Source organism: Piliocolobus tephrosceles, chromosome 5 (assembly GCF_002776525.5).
Source record: "Piliocolobus tephrosceles isolate RC106 chromosome 5, ASM277652v3, whole genome shotgun sequence".
In the NCBI taxonomy this organism is placed as follows: domain Eukaryota; kingdom Metazoa; phylum Chordata; class Mammalia; order Primates; family Cercopithecidae; genus Piliocolobus; species Piliocolobus tephrosceles.
In genome coordinates, this window is record NC_045438.1 from 17,013,974 (window position 1) to 17,031,841 (window position 17,868).

At 45.2% G+C, this 17,868-nt stretch overlaps 1 non-coding gene across 1 annotated transcript; it reads right to left on the minus strand.

The window, feature by feature from the left end:
* Positions 1-7,720: 7,720 nt before the first annotated feature.
* LOC111550311 lies at positions 7,721-7,824 on the minus strand. The gene has a single exon (XR_002734001.1). It is a non-coding gene; the product is annotated as a U6 spliceosomal RNA (small nuclear RNA).
* Between the last annotated feature and the right edge of the window lie 10,044 nt (positions 7,825-17,868).

Genomic DNA, 17,868 nt, shown 5'->3' on the forward strand with positions numbered 1-17,868 from the left:
GGCTGGGTTTTTAATTTAGCAGTAAAAGTCGTCAGAGAAAAATAATGTAAATTATTTTCTCATTGAACGTGCCCTTGCTTGGGAGTAAGGGTGTTATCTTCATTGTGATATTAAATTACTACTTTGGCTGCTGTATTAATCAAGAAACTACCCAACTTAACTTCAAAAAATAAAAGGGGAAAAACATACAACGTGCTTAGAAAAATCACTTAAAACCATGTCTATATTCCTGGGCCCTGATTTAACATCAAAAATACCCATGTCTTTCCTAATCACAGACAATTTTCTCCACTGCTTTGCCCATGAGGTCCCAGCTAAGAGGCCGGAGAGAATGCCAGGAGGGGCAGACCCTCCCCGCGGGAGGCGGGATGGCAGAGCAGGTTTCCTTTTTACCTGGCGCACTGCAGGGGTCCAGGGTGCCTTCTGCTGTGTCATCGCTCATCTGTGCCCGGGGGTCTGTCCCGCTCCTCAAAGCCAACAAAGCGGGTCCTTTGCTCCCACCTTTAAGCATGAAGGGGAGGCGGCTGGCTGGAGAGAACAACAGGGATATGACATTAGCAGTAAGTTCTACTAAATACGCCGTTAGAGTTGGGAGCAGGGCTTTTCTGAAAACCTCGTCTGAGATGGGTAATTTACAGAGGTAAGTGCCTGGGGCTCCCATTGGCCCTTCATGTTGGGCACTCTGGCACCATTACAGATGGTGTGACTCAGGGTGCGGAAGGCAGCTGGCGTCAGGATGCCGGGCTGCAAACACAGGTCCTAAAGCTTGATTCGGAGCCACGGAGACCAGAAACTCCTGTTAGCCAGAGCGCCCTGCTCCTGGTCTTGTCTGGGGGACTCTGCGAGTTAGCTGTTTGGAGGGAGCCTTAAGTCACTCTCCATTTTTGGAGGTTTCCCCAGGGGATTTTAGTTCAGCCTGTGCTTTCTAGAGCCTCCAGCCAGGCCCAGATGGTGAGGAATGTGAGCGTGTGTGTCTCAGTACGGTCGGGTCAATGAGATGAAGGTGAGAGGAGAAACGAAGATGAAAAGTGAGACTCAGGAAGCCCCTTTAATGCCTGCTGAGCTATGTTCAGCTCAGGCACAAGCCTGTTCAGAACAACCCAGAAATTGTGCTAATTCGTTCATCAGACCAGTGAACCTCTAATGCATTTTCATGACGGTCGTGCCTGTGTTATATTGTCTGTGCCTTCGTGTAAAATGCTTTAGCATGAACAGCGGGATGTAGGAGTGTGCTGGTTGGTTTTAGTCTGCATCCTAGGAGTGATGGGGAGTACCTGGGGCACCCTGAGCAGTGACACACTTCACAAGTGTTTAATCTTTGAAAGAAACATCCAATTCTTGGACCCCACGGGTGGCCACTGTGAATTCTTCACTGATTTTTACTGCTGATGGGCCCTGGAAGGTTTGTAACCAGCAGAATGGATGTCAATGTGGTTTTTCAGTGGTGAAGTGAGTGGAAGTCAAGGAAGGGGCACGGGCTGGAGGGTTCTGGGCTCCACTGTGGTGGTCTGAAGGAGGAAAAGGGTTCTACCATTCTTCCCAGCACCGGGAGCTGTGCATGGAGGGGTGTGACATCGGTGGGACTTAGAGGTTAACTGGACACTGCTACTGGGATGATCCTGACCTGCCTTGAAGGACCGTTTCGTGAAAAGTGATTAGCCGAATGCCCGGAGAGTAGGCTACTCAGCAAATCTACAGCATGCCATGTGTGGCTTGCTGCCTGCACCCCTCCTGATGTGTGCATGTGCTGAGGGGCTTGTCTGAGACTTCCTTCACCTATAAGGTACCCCTGGGAGCGAGGTTGCAGGAAGGGAGCTCTGTGCTGTCTGCCCAGCTCTAACTGCTGGGCCCCTGGCATCTTCCATTATGAACTTGTTGGTTGTGAAACACCAAAGAGGCCTGGGTTAGTTTGCAAATTCAGCTTTTCTGCTGTTGAAAGTAATTTGCTACAATAAACATGAATTAAAATGTCAAAGCATGAGGAACATTTTAACTTTCTTTTTTTTTTTTCTTTTTTTTTTTTTTTGAGACGGAGTCTAGCTCTGTCACCCAGGCTGGAGAGCAGTGGCAGGATCTTGGCTTACTGTAAGCTCCGCCTCCCAGGTTCATGCCATTCTCCTGCCTCAGCCTCCCGAGTAGCTGGGACTACAGGTGCCTGCCACCATGCCTGGCTCATTTTTTTATATTTTTAGTAGAGACGGGGTTTCACCACGTTAGCTAGGATGGTCTCAATCTCCTGACTTCATGATCCGGCCGCCTCGGCCTCTCAGAGTGCTGGGATTACAGGTGTGAGCCACTGCACCTGGCCCGTTTTAACTTTCTTGAAAAATACATTGTAGATTTTTATCTCCCCTTTGCAATCTGAAATGCTTTCTAGTGAGGGAAGGATGGGCTCAGGTTTCAGTTTTCCAGTGGGAGTTGCCATGGCCTTGGTCATTACCAAGGGAGAGTGCCACACACATGAACTCAAAGTCACTGAGTCTTGAGACCACTTTCTAGACCTACACCCTCAGGGTCCCAGCCTTGCAGTAAAACCATAAAGGAGAAGATCACAAGTGCCTGTGGTGTTCAGACTCTGGGGAATCCGACCCTTCTAGGAGAACTCACTGCCCCAGGGCACCTGCAATGTGAATTCACACAAGTAAATGGAGGAACGACTGGGGAAATTTTCCCAGTTACCATGCATTAAGAGTATGCTTGTTTCCATAGGGAGTGACCGGTGACTAGAAGAAATAAAGAAATTACCTTCAGAGGCGACGTAGGGCTTAATTCCCACAGTGAGACAGTGGCATGTGGGACTTAGCATTGTCCGTTTTCACAAGTGTATCGGGAAGCTTGCTTGCACTACAGAGGATTATTAGATTGGGAACTACCACACAACATGCTCAGAAGAGCTGGCCTGTGTGTGTGGCCGCAAAGTCTTGGGACCAGGAGATGGGGGAGAGTGACTGATGGATAAGGTTTGACGACAAAGAAGATCACTGGAGGAAAGAAGACCAGACCTACCCCAAACACCGATGCTTTCTAAAAAATGTTCAATCCAGTCCTCTCTATCAGGGGAGAAACAGGGCTTCTGTGTATAGTGTGTCTGAGTGTAATTATCAACTGGTGTTTTCAGATCTCTGTATTTGGTACATAATTAATAGAAGAAAGCTGAGGTCACAGAAGTTTGAAATGAAAGATTATATGACAATCAATTATAAATAATTTCTAAGTCCTATGTATAGCTATTGGAACGCTTTATTGCTGAGGAAGATTTTTGAGATGTCGTAAGTATTTTGGATTGAAGCTCATGTCATACATTACAAAATACTTTAAGCCTGCCTTACTGAGGTGTGATTGATACATAAACTGCCCATGTAATAGGGAGGGCACCTGTGTGAGCTCTAACACGTGAATGTGTGCATGAAACCATTATCACCACAACATTCTGAGTGATTAGAGTTGTGTGGAAACAAAAACCAAAACCAGCCAAATGCCCTAATGCATATCTGCATTTGGAAACTCCTGGGTACCACCGGGCAGCTCAGTGTTCATGCCTCGTACAGAGCCAAGCTCTGCATGCGCAGTCAGGCTTTCCTATTGACGCCCACCCCGACTGCTGGGAGCCTGCAGAGTGGGTGGCGGGCCTTAGCCACTCCTGCCCTCTGTGGGGAGAGCCGGAGAGGGGAGTCACGAGTTTGCCATTTCTGAACCTCCAGGCCACCATTCCTGTGAGTCTGATCATGTACATTTCTGTCAGGTTTCCACACATTCGAATGATTTCTGAATCTAAACACTGAGGCCAAGCTTTCTTTCCAAAATAAGAGGAATAGACAGAGATCGACACTCAGCTGCAGGTCAAAATAAATTCAAGGCTGCTAGGTGGTGTGGCAACCCCAGGGGCTGGGCTGGGGCAGTCAAGGGAGGGGATCCCCCTGCTCGAATCCAGACACAGCAGCCCCATTCGCAGCCCATCCACAGGGGTGTCCCAGGGATAGAGCCTGGATGATGCCAAGGAGTGAGTTTCAGTCAGGGAAACAGGAACCAAATTGCAAAGAAGATAAAAATCCATGAATCCATGCCCTAAAGAAACAGGAGTCTGTGCAGCCAGTGGATGCAGCCCCAGAGTCTCAGGCAGGAGAAGGGTGACTGTTCAGTGGACAAAATGGTGGCTGATTGTGGCCCAGTCCCAACCCACAGTGACAGAAGAACGTGTTGAACCTGGGGGCAATGGTCTGGGGCTCCACCACTGGGGTACACCCCCTTCCCCATCCCAGGGCAAGTAGAACACCCCTCAGTGGGTTTTTCCCCTTGCTCTCTGCAAAGTCTTAAGGAGCACAAAGACCCGGTGTGAACTGAGAGCTCTGGGCGCATGGAGGTACACGGAGCAGGGTGGGAGTGCCTGGGCAGGAGCCCACGGGCCACAAGGGTGGAGTGTTGGCTTAGCCTGCAGGGGCAGCTGCCTGAGGACCCCTGAGGGAGGCTGCAGTGCAGCGGGGCTCAGTGAGCAGGTGCGGCTGGCCCTGCTCACACTTATGTGGGCTGTGCAGCCAGATGGGCCTGCACCCTCATTCAGTCACAGCAGATGGTGAGGCTTAGGGACATACAGGTGACACACAGGTCTGAGATAAGCAATCGTATTTTTATACAGAAGAAAATCAGGATTTAAAAATGTTTAATAGTAAAATAAAAAACATTAGTCCTATAACCATATGCTGCCCACGCACTCAAAAGTCAGCCAACAGAAGTGGTGTGTGCATCAGCTGAGCATTGTATAAATTTGAGCCAATGTTTTATTTAGATTTTTTATTTTCCCCAAATCGACCATTCAGGAGGTTCCAGGAATGCTGTGTTTTGGTCAGCGAAAAGACCACATTCCCCCAAAGGAACCTGTAGAGAAGTAATAGAATCCAAGGGAATGAAGGGGAGAAGGAGGTGGGAGAGGCAAAGAGAGACACGCACCCATGCACATGCATGTACACGTGCATGGTGTGAACACACGTGCGCGCACACACAGACTCTCTCAGTGTGTCAGGGACCGGTGTATGGATAATGGATCAGGTGGGTTAAGTCCAGGAAAGAAGACGGCATGTTACCTGCTGCACAGAAAGCAGAAGACCCTCAGTCACTCGACACTGGGGGGAACATCCCTCTTCCAGGCACCGTGGTCAGAGGGCACGAGTTAGACCCTAATTTCCTGTCTGTGTGCCCTCTCCTGTGGGAGCACACAAGTTACTGCTGCACGTTACTTTCTCCTCAGCTTTATTCTGTCCTACCAGACAACCAGGTCTCCTCTTCTTATCTATACCCTGCCTGGGAGCTTTATGTAACGGTACATGCACGTGTATAGCCCATGGAAGCCTCCCCTCTGGCTCCTGCACTAAAGTACCCCTTATACATTGAGGACAGCCAGTTAGAATGGAGCTGTTCTGACAGAAAGACCTCACAACGTTGCCAAGCCTCAGAGCGGGTTCTACCTTGCAGACTGGATGAAGCCCAGGTGCCAGGGCTAGTTTTTGTAGTAGAGACAGGGTTTCACAGTATTAGTCAGGCTGGTCTCAAACCCGTGACTTCGGGTGACCCCGGCCCCAGCTGCAGAGTTCTCTGCTCCTGGAGTGAGAGGCCTTCTGGGTGCTAAGACATGGAGCCCTGGGTTCTGAGTCTCCACAAAATTCACAAATTATTGACTCATAATTGATTTGCTGATGAAACTCACCATATGACTGCTTTACAGCATCTTCCTCTCTTTTCTTCTCTAACTTGCTCGTACATACTGCAGGGCCATGCAGAGAGGACATTTCAGGATTAAATGCAAGCTGCCTGGGCCTCCCAAGGAAGTGGGATCCAATGTGAAGGATCTGAAACTGACTGCACACCTTATCTTCGAATAGAAAGGCAGTGGCAGTGGTATCGTTTGTTGTAAGCATGCTTTAAAGGATTCATTCTGAGAAAAAGATATTGAAATTGATGATTAGCATCATCAGTGACTTGGAAGCAGTTTCAATGGAATACTGGAGAAATGAACCCGTTTGAGAACAGCAGAGTGATGACAACATTTGCATAAAGGATTAAGAGTGCAAAGCCCTGAAGAAGAATGGAAGACCTTTATTTTCCCCCCGCCTTTAGGAAAAAGGGGTCCTGGGTGTGGATAAAGAGAATTCTGTCATGAAGAAAAGCAAGGGAGAGGAGGAACTCAGGATGGCTCTGAGCATCAAAATCAAATGAAATGAAATATCTGTGAGTCAAAATATTTTATTTTTAATGACTATTTTTGATTTTTAAAGAAAGTCACTCTTAAAACCATGGTAAGAAGATACATAAAATTCATCGTAAGCATTTTAGAGTGAGGCATTAAGCACCTTCACATTGATCAGCCGTCACCACCATCCATCCCCAGAACTCTTTTCATCTTGCAAAATGGAAACTGTGTCCCCATTAAACACTAATTTCCCATTCCTCTCTTCCCTCATTTCCTGAAAACCACTATTCTACTTTCTGTTTCTATGCAATTAACTTCTCTAGGTGCGTCATGTAAGTGGAATCCACATTATTTGTTTTTTGTGTGACTGTCTTATTTCACTTAGCACAGTGTTCTCAAGATTCATCCGTGTTGCAGCCTGTGTCAGAATTGTCTTCCCTTTTAAGGCTTAGTAATATTTCACTGGATGGGCACACTACAATCTGTTTATCCACTCCTCCACTGAGGGACACTTGACTTCCTTCTCCCTTTGGGCTATTGTGATAATGCTGCTACAAAAATGTGTATAGCCCAGGCGCAGTGGCTCATGCCTCTAATCCCAGCATTTTGGGAGGCCAAAGTGGGTGGATCACCCGAAGCCACGAGTTTGAAACCAGCCTGACTAATATGGTGAAACCCTGTCTCTACTACAAAAATTAGCCAGGTGTGGTAGCATGTGCCTGTAATCCCAGCTACTCAGGAAGCTGAGACAGGAGAACTGCTTGAACCTGGGAGGCGGAGGTTGCACTGAGCTAAGAACGCACCACTGCACTCCAGCCTGGGTGATAGAGGGAGACTCCGTCTCAAAAAAAAAAAAAAAAGTGTACAAATATCGTTTTGAGTCCCTGCCTTCATTTCTTTCGAGTATATATCCAGAAATGGAATTGCTGGATTATTCAGTAATTCTATGTTTAATCTTTTGAGGAACTGGCAACTGTTTCCTGCAATAGTTGCACTGTTGTACATTCCCACCAGCAATGCACAGGGGCTCCAGTTTGTCCACATCCTCGCCAACTCTCACTGTTGCCTGTCTTTTATTTAATGGTTTGTTTCAATCACAGCCGTCCTCATGGGTGGGGAATGGTAATGTTTGGGGATGTCGAGCAACCGTTCATGTGCTTGCTGGCCATCTGTATATCTTCCTTGGAGAAACATCTACTCAAGTCCTTTGCCCATTCTGAATCAGGATGTTTGGGATTTTTTTTTCTGTGGTTGTTGAGTTGTAGGAATTCTTTGCATAGCCTGGGAAACAATCCCTTATGAGTTATATGACTTGTAAATATTTTCTCCCATTCCATGGGTTACTTTCTCACTCTGTTGATTGTGTCCTTTGATGCATGAAAGTTTTTAATTTTGATAAAATCCACCTTCTTGCTTTCTTTTGCTGCCTGTGCTTTTGATATCATATCCAAGAAATCATTCCCAAATTCAAAGTCATGTTGCTTTTTCCCTATGTTTTCTTCTAAGAGTTGCATTGTGGTCCATTTCAAGTTATTTTAAAAAAATGTGTCACAATTCATGAATTTGCATGTCATCCTTGTGCAGGGGCCTGGTTAATCTCTGTGTCGTTCCAATTTTAGTAAATATGCTGCTAGAGCGAGTACTAAAAGAAAATTCTTGAAAACATACATTATCATAAATAGATGAAAATAAATTTTGTTTATAACACACTGTCCCAAATCCCCAGAAGAAACGAAGGGTTTATGCCTTGGAGAAACTAAACCAGAGGGACTCTGGACTCAGACACACTGCATGTAGTGAATGGACAAGGGTCTAGACGGAACAGGATGCAATGAGAATCAACATATCTGACTGTGAAACACTCCTCTCCCTCACCGATTGCTCCAACCTCCCTCTCTTGTCCTGTTCCTAGAATGCATGCTTGTGTTTATATACCCAAACCCCCACCTTTTCCCCCAGACAAGACATAGGAGAGCGTTTCCTGGAGAAGCTGAACTGTAACAAAGAAAAGACCTGCAGTCATTGAAGTTTAGGGAGTCATCCCCTCCATCCTTCACCAGAGTTTCCAGTCTGCATTTTAGTGCCTTGCTCTTACATAAGGAAGAATGGCTAAGGACAACAAGATAACCAAGGAAAGCTTCCAACAAGAATGACTGAGGCTAAAATAATAAACAGTAAAAGGAAACTTGGAAAGAGACCATACAGGAAGGAAAAAAAGTTCTTAAAACTATAATATTCTCAGAGGAAAAAGAAGATATTGCATTCACGTTAAAAAAAAAAAAAAAGAATGTTATAAAAGAAGCAAGTGAAGAACAATAGAGGGGTTTTGGAAATTGAAAATGGAATATTACAAATTTTAAAAACCAACAGTTGGAAGTATAAAAGTGAAGAAATTCCCCAGAAAATAGAACAAAACCAGCAAAAGGACAGAAAAAAATAAGAAAATTTGAGGATTAATTCATCACAGAAAAAAAAGCAACTGAGGAAAAGAAATTATTAAAGAAGTAACACAGGAAAATCACCTAGGGCTGAAGTCCAGGAGTCTCATGTTCAATGGCACAGCACACACTGGGGCAATGGATGGAAGGAGACTGGCCCAAGGCACGTCCCTGTGAAGCTCATTATTGGCAGAGATCCAAAACAGAAACCAAGAGTGCCCAGAGAGGGAAAACAGCCAGCAGGAAGAAAAAGGAAGAACAATGGTGTTCTATTTCTCAACAGCATTGTTGGACAGTAGGATACGGTATAACAAAATGACAAGAATTCAAATGAAACATGATTTTCACCTGGCATTCTGTACTGGTTGAAAACGTTGTGATGGGATACATTTTCAATCTAGTCTCAACAAAGGGAAAGTGTGAGATACTGGAAGCAGCAAAGGAACTTCCCAGAAGGAGGGTGACAGGAGGTCCCAGTACAACAAGTGTGTGACAGATGTGCAACAGTGTAGCCCGGGCGGATGGTAGGAGAGATGCTCCAGGTGAAAGGTTGTGGAGCTGATAGCACACTTTAAAACATGTTTGGAATACAATTGGAAACTCTACTGTCAGTTCTGGGACAGATTTGTGAGAGCATTTGGAAAAAATTAGGTATAACTAAAAAACTAAGCACATGAAGAAACAAGACGAATATTAATTGCAGGGAAATAAACAAGTCGTACAAGAGAAAAAAATGGAATCCAAGTACCCTGTTTGGTTCAGACTTGAGAGATATGTACAGGGACCAAATAATGAATGCCACAGCTTTAGCCAATAATCATGACCACATCACACAGAGTCCACAAGGGCGTGCAAAACGTGAGGATCGGGGAGGAACTGCTGCGAGAACTGGATTTCCTGGTCCGTAACAGGCGCTCAATAGCCAACGTCTAAAGAAACAAAGTAATGATCCCAAAATAGTGATGTACGATGTAGGAAAAAGAAAATGAATTTCTGAAATGGCAGAAATGAGAGGCTTGGAAGTGGTTGTTTTGTGTGGAAATCAGAGGGATGCGGAGAAGGGGAGAGAGGGTGTTCCTGTATTTTGTTTTATGCATTTCGGTACTGTTTATTTTTTTAATGGTTATATCTTCCTTGAGGTATTTTTGAGGTTTATCAATACTTTTCTAAATTACAGCATGCCCTGCTATCAGGGTCACTGATAGTTTATAAAAGCCTCGATGTGCACATCAGGGAAAGGCAGAAGCCACCCCAGGCCAGCAGAGGGTTTGCTGAGAGTGGAATGGGCTGCACTTCAGTCCTGCTTGACTCTTACAACTGGCAACTGTGCACAGCTGCCCTGCTCGAAAACCTAAAGAATAAAAAATCCAGAAAGAAACAAATCAGACAGAAAAACCTGTCTGAAACTCTCCTAAGATCAAGTTTTATATCATCAAATGTCCCTCGAGGTAGGTATTTTTGAACTTCTGGTTTGGATGTGAACACCTGTTGGCTGAAATTAGCATCCATCAATCTACCGCCCTGAGAAGCATCCTTGAATGATACCCGGATAAGTGCCTATTCTTATGAGAGAAGGCTGGCCACGCGTTTTAGGTGTTTCAGTCTGGTATGGACCAATGTAATGTGATTGCTAGGAGGAGGGTTCTCTCAAACAAGTTTAGGATGAATAGACAAAGACCAGTCTCCAGGAATGGAAGGTGGTCTCCACTCTATGTGGCTCTGGCCAGGCCATATATGGGGTATTGTTCTCAACTCAGAGGTCCTGAGGGTCTAAGGAGGTCCATTGACCGTGTCCAAGAGGGACTCTGCAATGTTCATGGATTTGGAAGTCACTTCAAATAAGAACAATGTTGAGGATGTATGGAAAGTTATATGTAAATAGTGTTAGACATTAAGAACGTCACACGGAACAGTAACATACTGGACCTTTTTCAGGGTTAAGGAGTTAGGTGGAGAAAAAGATCAACTCAGGATGAAGAAGGATTTATGAATTCCAGTTGTGGTATTTGAAGATAAAATGTGTTGTCTTGCAGTGTGGGGAGTAAAACCAGGCCATGGGGTGTGGCACAGGGTTTTCTTGACCTGGCTGAGAGCAACTTTCAGTGTGAAGTGTTTACATTTTAATGCGTTTATCCCTGCCCCTGAACCTTGAGCTGTGAAATTACATTTCAAAAAATACTGGATTTTGGTGTTTGATAAGGAATGATCGTCAATCCAATTCATTACTTCTTAACTTGCAAAGTCTGTATTGTTTCTTATTTGCTTCAAGGTAAATGGGTATTTTGAGGTATGAATAAAGACCCAAGAGAATTTCCTGAGAACTGTGCAGGAGACACTTTTTGTCATTCTTATTTCCTGTCCATGCTCTAAGTGCCACTTACAGACCATGAGGCCGTAAGTGGTTCCAGATTCCATCAGTGGTCTACAATGAATGAAAAGGCAATCGAATCCAGATGCTTTTTCTGGTAAACAGTTCCTGTGTAGGAAAAATCAACAGAACAAGAAGGATATTCATTGATTTCCCCTTAGACACTCATTCCCATTTGAGACAGATCTTCATGCCTCTGCACCCAGTAAGTGCTCAGTCTCCATTTGTAGATTCACTATCTGTGCGAATATTACCTGTCTCGTATCATCTTTTAATTACTTAATTGATTATAATATTTTAAATGACATAAAAATATATAGTCTAATAAAAAGTATACTGATATATAAATTAAGAGAAGCTAAGACAGATGAGGTTCCTAAAGCTGCTAATTCTTTCCTCTGAGAACTACTTATTATAGTCTTGCCACATCTAGCTACAAATCATTGGTGCAGAAATGAAACATTTTATGGAATTGCACTATTTTCAAAAGCTAAGGATTCCAAGGTGATTTCTTAAATACACACTTAGCCACAAATTTGTATATTTACTCAAAAATGTATTTTTGCAAAAATTTTCAAGTGGTACAGAATTATTTAGGTGATGATGTCAGGTACTTCTGCCTAATCTCATCTTGATGTTAGATAAATTTCATGGAAATCTATGTGCAAAGCATGTCCAGTGCTGTGATATAAGCCAAATACGATGCAGTTTCTTGGCTGCCTTCACCATTATCCATGGAGCACAGAAGGCAGCCTCCTTTAACCTAACACTGCTCCATGTGTTTATAATGCCAGCCCAAGTTTAGAAGGTTAATTTCTACTCATATTCATGCTAGAACAATACCAGGTAAGAAAAGATACAGTAGTCCCCACTTATCCACATGGGATATGTGCCAAGACACCCAACGGATGCCTGACACCACGGAGAGCAACAAATCTTGTGTATGCTATGTTTTTTCTTATACATACTTGCCTATGATCAGGTTTAATTTATAAATTAGGCACAATAGGAGATTAACAACAATAACTCATAATAAAATAGAACAATTATAACAACACACTGTCATAAAAGTTATGTGAGTGTGCTCTCTCTCTCAAAATACCTTAATATTTTCAGACCATAGGTGCCCAGGGGAAACTGAAACCATGGAAAGTGAAACCTTGGATAAGGTGGGAGATGGGGGCGATTGTACTTGTGAAGTCTGTTAAAGACATGTACATAAGTTATGTGAAGTCTGGAGTAGTTACTTCTACTGAACCTGCTAAAACATCAGAGTGAACGTTTTACCTTTTCAGATAAAGCAACAACAGATCCTACTGATCTTATAAATCCTTAAATAAAATGTGTTCATATATATATATATCACCCAGAATCTTAATTTGAACTATGTTTTTGTTTGGATTGAATATAATAGAAGTCCCACTCCATTCAGTGTAACCAAAATGTGAACACACCATGCCAGCATCCTGAGCCTCACAGAACACAGGGAATGCCTACGCCTTGCCTGCCGATCTCCAGTGACTCACAATCTAGTTGTGACATGAGACAAACACACCGCTGATCATTTTACTGAGAACCGTGGTCATAGCCACACAGCCGCATGCACTTGGAGGCATGAGGTGGGGAGTCTCCCAGACAGGCAAAGCCGTGGAACTCTCAACTGGAGCGAAATCCAATTTCTGAGCTTCGCTCTTGACAGTCCCTGGTGATTTGCTGTCTCTCCCTTGACCAGTTCCCTCTTTGCTTCCTCAGCCCTTTGTTTTCTCAGTTGACTGGGAAGAGTGCTTGCCATAAATATAGAAAGATTTCCGAGTCCTTTATATTTACAACGTGACTGTGCTGCAAAAAAATAGTGCAGTTTCCTTGTCCTCGTTCACACAAAACCCTGCATGTTACACCCGGTAGTGGAATTTGCTCCTGACGGCACAGGCAGGTTGAGCTGGAATTCCAACTCGTGTCTGCCATGGTCCCCAGCTTCTGCTGGGCTGTGTGAATTCTGCATTCACCATGCTCAAAATAGAGCATGTTTTGCCATAGCTGCTACCAATTCTATGCTTCAGTTCTGTACTTTAGAAATAGCAGGGAAATGAATAACCCCCAGCCTTTTCCAGAGAAGTAAGGTAGGACATGAATTTTAACTACCTCATTTTTAGCTCTGTTTATGACACGAATTCTGTTTCTGACCAGTTGCCTCCAATTGGATACCTAAACATTTTAAAGCCATTTGGGAGGTGTGGGAACAAACAAGAAATAAGATAAAGTTTTTTTTTTTTTTTTTTTTCCCCTTGAGGGTCAGTCTACAAATTTTATTCAGATAATAAAAATTCCTCTGAGAGATGCTGAAAAAATAAAAAGCTGATTTCACTGAGAAGTGCGTGTCACAGGTTACATAAGCGAATCCAGAATCAGGGCTACTCCAGATTTCCAGTGTGCACTACAGGCTTCTAGTTAGTAGCATGCAATTCATCAAAATTAAGACAAGAGGACTGAATATTAGTCAGTGAATCACCGCATATAAATTACCCCATTTGTGTGCACAGACAGGGCACACACTGGGCATGTTTTATGCTTGACGTCTTTGCCCTTTACTTACTAGATAAAATTGGAAAGTTTATTTAAACTCATAGAATCACAGATGATAGATTTGGAAAAGACAGTAGAAGTTAACTAGTCTAATCCCCTGGGGGCTGAGATTTCTTATCTATAGCATGAGGTCATCACATGCTTCCTGCTCTCTTCAGGGCCTTTTTGAGACTAAGAAGAGGACGATAGATGTGAAAGCTTGTGGAGAAAATTCAGAGAGCTAGGCAAGTGCAAAATTCAATTATCACTTCTCTTTTCACCATTATGATAGGCCTTCATACAGGTGGATAACTGGCTAGCTGGGCTCTCTGGAAAAGGCGAGCTGAAATCAGGCTCACCCCCATGGCTTCACCACCTCCAAATTATTAGAGCTCCCTTTTGATATCCTTGTGGGCTTTGTCCCGTCACCGAGACTTTGAATATGCCAAGTGTAATTTTGAAGTTTCTTTTATCAGGCCTACCAGGTCCTCATAATTCTTCTAAGATAGGCTTACAAGAATAACTAATGGAAGTTTACCCAAAGTTTCTCATTTTCCCAGAAATGGCTGTAATCCAATGAGGTTTACTTATATGATCAGTAATAAGGTAGAAGGAAATACAGCCTGAACATCGCAGAAAGCAGTGAAGAGGTGAAACGTTTAGGAGTCAGGAGACTCCTGACCATTTCCGGCAGCAGCATTGGCGTCTTTCTCACTACAGCAGAGGCAGGTTCCACGGTCAGGGATGAGGACAGAGACATAGCGGTGATATGGGACGGGGCCTTGGAAGTGCCGGGTAGAGAAAGGCGGGGTCCCTGGCAAAGGCTCCACCCTCCCGCCTGTGCCCACGGACCTAGATGAGAACAGGCATTTCTGTTTTCAGAAGATGTGGAGGCCGAGGGAAATTCGGCCGAGGGTGGTCAAAGGACAGCCCGGCTGCTGAGCAGCCTGACTCCAGGGGAAGACCACCTTCCCACTCCAGCCCCCTTCTGGCTCCCATCCGTCTGCTGAGAGCCACCTCCACCACTCAATAAAACCTTGCCGCTCCTTCTCCAAGCCCATGTGTGATCCGACTTTTCTGGTACACTAAGGCAGGAACCCGGAATACAGAAAGCCCTCTTTGTCCCTGCAATAAGGCAGAGGTTCTAATTGAGCTGACTATCACAAGCCCCTGCAGATGGCAAAACAAAAAGAGCGTCCTGTAACTCACGCCCACTGGGGCTTCGGAAGCTATAAACAGTCAACCCTAGAGGGTGCCATGGGGCTGGAAGGCAAACACGCTCCCCACAAGCTGCCTGTCTGCATGCTCCCTCTAGGGGTATGAGCAGCGGGACACCGTAGAAGCCAGCCACAACACCATCACACACCCTGCAAGGGGAATAAAGGAACTTTTCCTGTTTCAGTGGGTCATGCTTTAGCCATGAGTTCCTGGCAGTGAGCACTTCTCAGAATAGGGGAGTCCTAAGGAGTCGGAGGTGAGAAACTGGATGTACTGAACCTAGAAGTTCCTGGCTGTCTCCTGATGCTCATTCGTCATAAAGTTGCCTTGCCTTATGTACTTACCAGAAAAATCAACCATTTCTACTTATTCCTCCCTGGCAGTCTTGACCTGGAAGTCACCTTTGCCTCCCTTTCCATTCTCCCCCCTGCTTCTGTTTCTATCTGTAAAGACACATTCTTTCTGTTCCTAGCAAGCACAAGACGTATCCAACTTGTCCCCCCAGCTCCATGCCATCCTCTGCAGACTTTCAATGTGGCAGTTTCTTTTTGTACCAGGTGGAGGAGCCCGCTGTGAGCTCCGCGGTTTTGAAGGATTCTGTCCATTTGGTGCAGTGAGGGACAGAAACGGAGTTCAATTGGCACTGCCTATGTTCTCCAGAGGCCTACGCTCATTACTAAGAGAGTATGGTCTTAGAAATAAAAGCTCTTCTTCCACCTGATTTAATACAGACAAGAACGTAATATGTTGTATTCCTGCGCACAGGCAAGGCAGGGAAAGGCAGAGCCGCGGAGCTGCGTAGTGATGTGGGAGAGAGTTAAGGAGTTTCGGGAAGCAAGAGCTGACCCACCAGAACGTTGTTTGGTGCAACGTCCTAGCTCTTGGAGGAACCAAGGGAAGATCCAGCAGTTCTCCATTCTCTAAAGCAAGCAAATAAATGCATTGACAAACATTTTACAGAAATTGGAAAGTATCGGTGATGGGCAAAAATATACCCAGGAAACATTAAAAAATATTTTCCTGAGGAAAAGAATTATCCTCAACAGTTATATAAATAGCTTTAAAATTTTACGTTAATCAGCATATCTGGTTTTACAAGTAAGCAAAGTAAATGATTGCCTGGATGGAATTCAAGCTCTGTCAGCAAAACCCAATGAGGTGAGCACGGGTGCAGCTCATGGCGGGGAGAGGAGAGCCGCGATGCCCGCTCCCTCCAGTGGTCCACACCTCCTGACAGACACCGCCTATGGGCCTGGGCCCGCATCCTCCTCTGTTCCTTTGTCGAGCAGGGAGGGTGACCCATGGTTAGACCCCACCCAGCACTAAGAACTGGCTTCCTTGGGCAGACCCGGCCCTCCCTGGCCACCTGCGGGCACCGGGAAGACAGGCCATCCTCTGCGGTTCTCCCTCTCAGGATCGAACCCTCAGTACAGCGTTTTACCAGCGCAGTTGCCAACCACAGGAAAACAAGCACAGATCTCCCTTTGCGAAGTCTCCACTTCACTCGTGACCGAACTAAATATGACAGAGAAGCTCAAATGTGTCCCAAACCAGCACAGAAAACAGCATAAAGGAAGATGGATGGGCCGAGCCAGGCCACCACAGAAACACCCGTGTTTCCACCCTCCTCACGTGGGGTGTTACCCTGAGACCGAACACACGGGGGTTCTCCGGCCCTGCACCCAGGCGGCTTCCTCCGCCCAGAATCTGCGCGTGGGCTGGTTCCCCACGGTTCGTTTACTCAGCTGTGATGACCACACGGGAGACACCGCCATGGGCCCGCTGAGGGCTGGCTTCAGACAGTAGCACCGACCACATGTGCTCAGTGACTCAGGACGGAGGCGACTCCTTGAGAATCCATACCATTTTCTTCCTTAGAATCACGCGTATAAAGACAGGCGCCAGATCTCCCTCCGCTTGGGGTCACGCTTCTGGCTCAGGAGCTTACGTGAGAGAGTCCAGTGTGCAGAGTCTGTGAGACAAATCCAGCCACCATTCCCTGCACGGTGTGGAAGCTGTTGGCAGAGGGAGAGAGAGGAGGCTTTCCAGGAGCCCGGGGGCTTTTCAGAAGACAAGGCTGGGTGCCTGTTCCTCCTCCTTCCTCTCTCCGAACAGTGTTCTGAGGCCAGGAGGGAATCACTAAAAGAAAATCTACCCCGAATGACACAGAGCCCGGGAGAGGCCTCAGGCAGGCCTCAGGGCGCCAGCTCACGGGTTCCTTCCCTAAGGCTGAAGCCCCCAGGGCTCTCCAGAATTCAAGATGCCTATGGAAATTTGGAGGGAGTAGACAGGAGGAAGAGGGCCAGGAGATCAAAAGTGATTTAAAAATGAATTAAGTCATTGGCCTTCTTGTCCAATCACTTGATTCATTGCAAGAAAAAAATCCTGGTATATTTGTTTACTTAAAGAAACATAACTTGAATAATCGTGTTTCCAAAGAACAATGAAGATATTTTACTTTGTCTAGCTACTTTTCATCTTATGCTGCTGAAATAGATAAAAATCTAAGGTTGCTTTGTAAGTTTGCAAAAGTAAGCATCACGAGGAAAGAAAAAAGAGGAAGGAGTTTAAATAGTTGGTTGTGTTTTTGTTTTTTTGTTTTTGTTTTTGTTTTTTTTCCTTAAGAAAGACAAGTGGGTCTTGGTCTTTAGTAGAAAACTAGGAAAAAATCCAATAGTCCAAGCCAGTAGCCACCCACCCCCAACACACACACCCTTTTCAGACAATGTTAGACTGATGATATTGGGCAGCAGGCAGAATTCTACTTGAGCACAGTATTTTCTGATGTCCTTCTCCCAGAAGCGAAATGTGTCTCTGACAGCCCTGACAGAGCAGGTAGGGCTCCTAGTCATGCTGCCGTTGGGTACACATTGGGACTCTAACTTATACAGCTGCTTTTCTATGCACCTTCAGAGCAGCTTCTGATGCAAAACCAGAAACGTGCAAATCTTCACCATCGTGCTGGAGTGAGGGCACACATTTCAATGGATTCATAACACTCAATTCTCCTCTTCCTTCAGTAGGGACATGCTGGTGCATGGCACTGATTCAATTCAAAGACTGGCTTTCCTGCTTCCATTTGGAGCTTGCCAGAAATAATA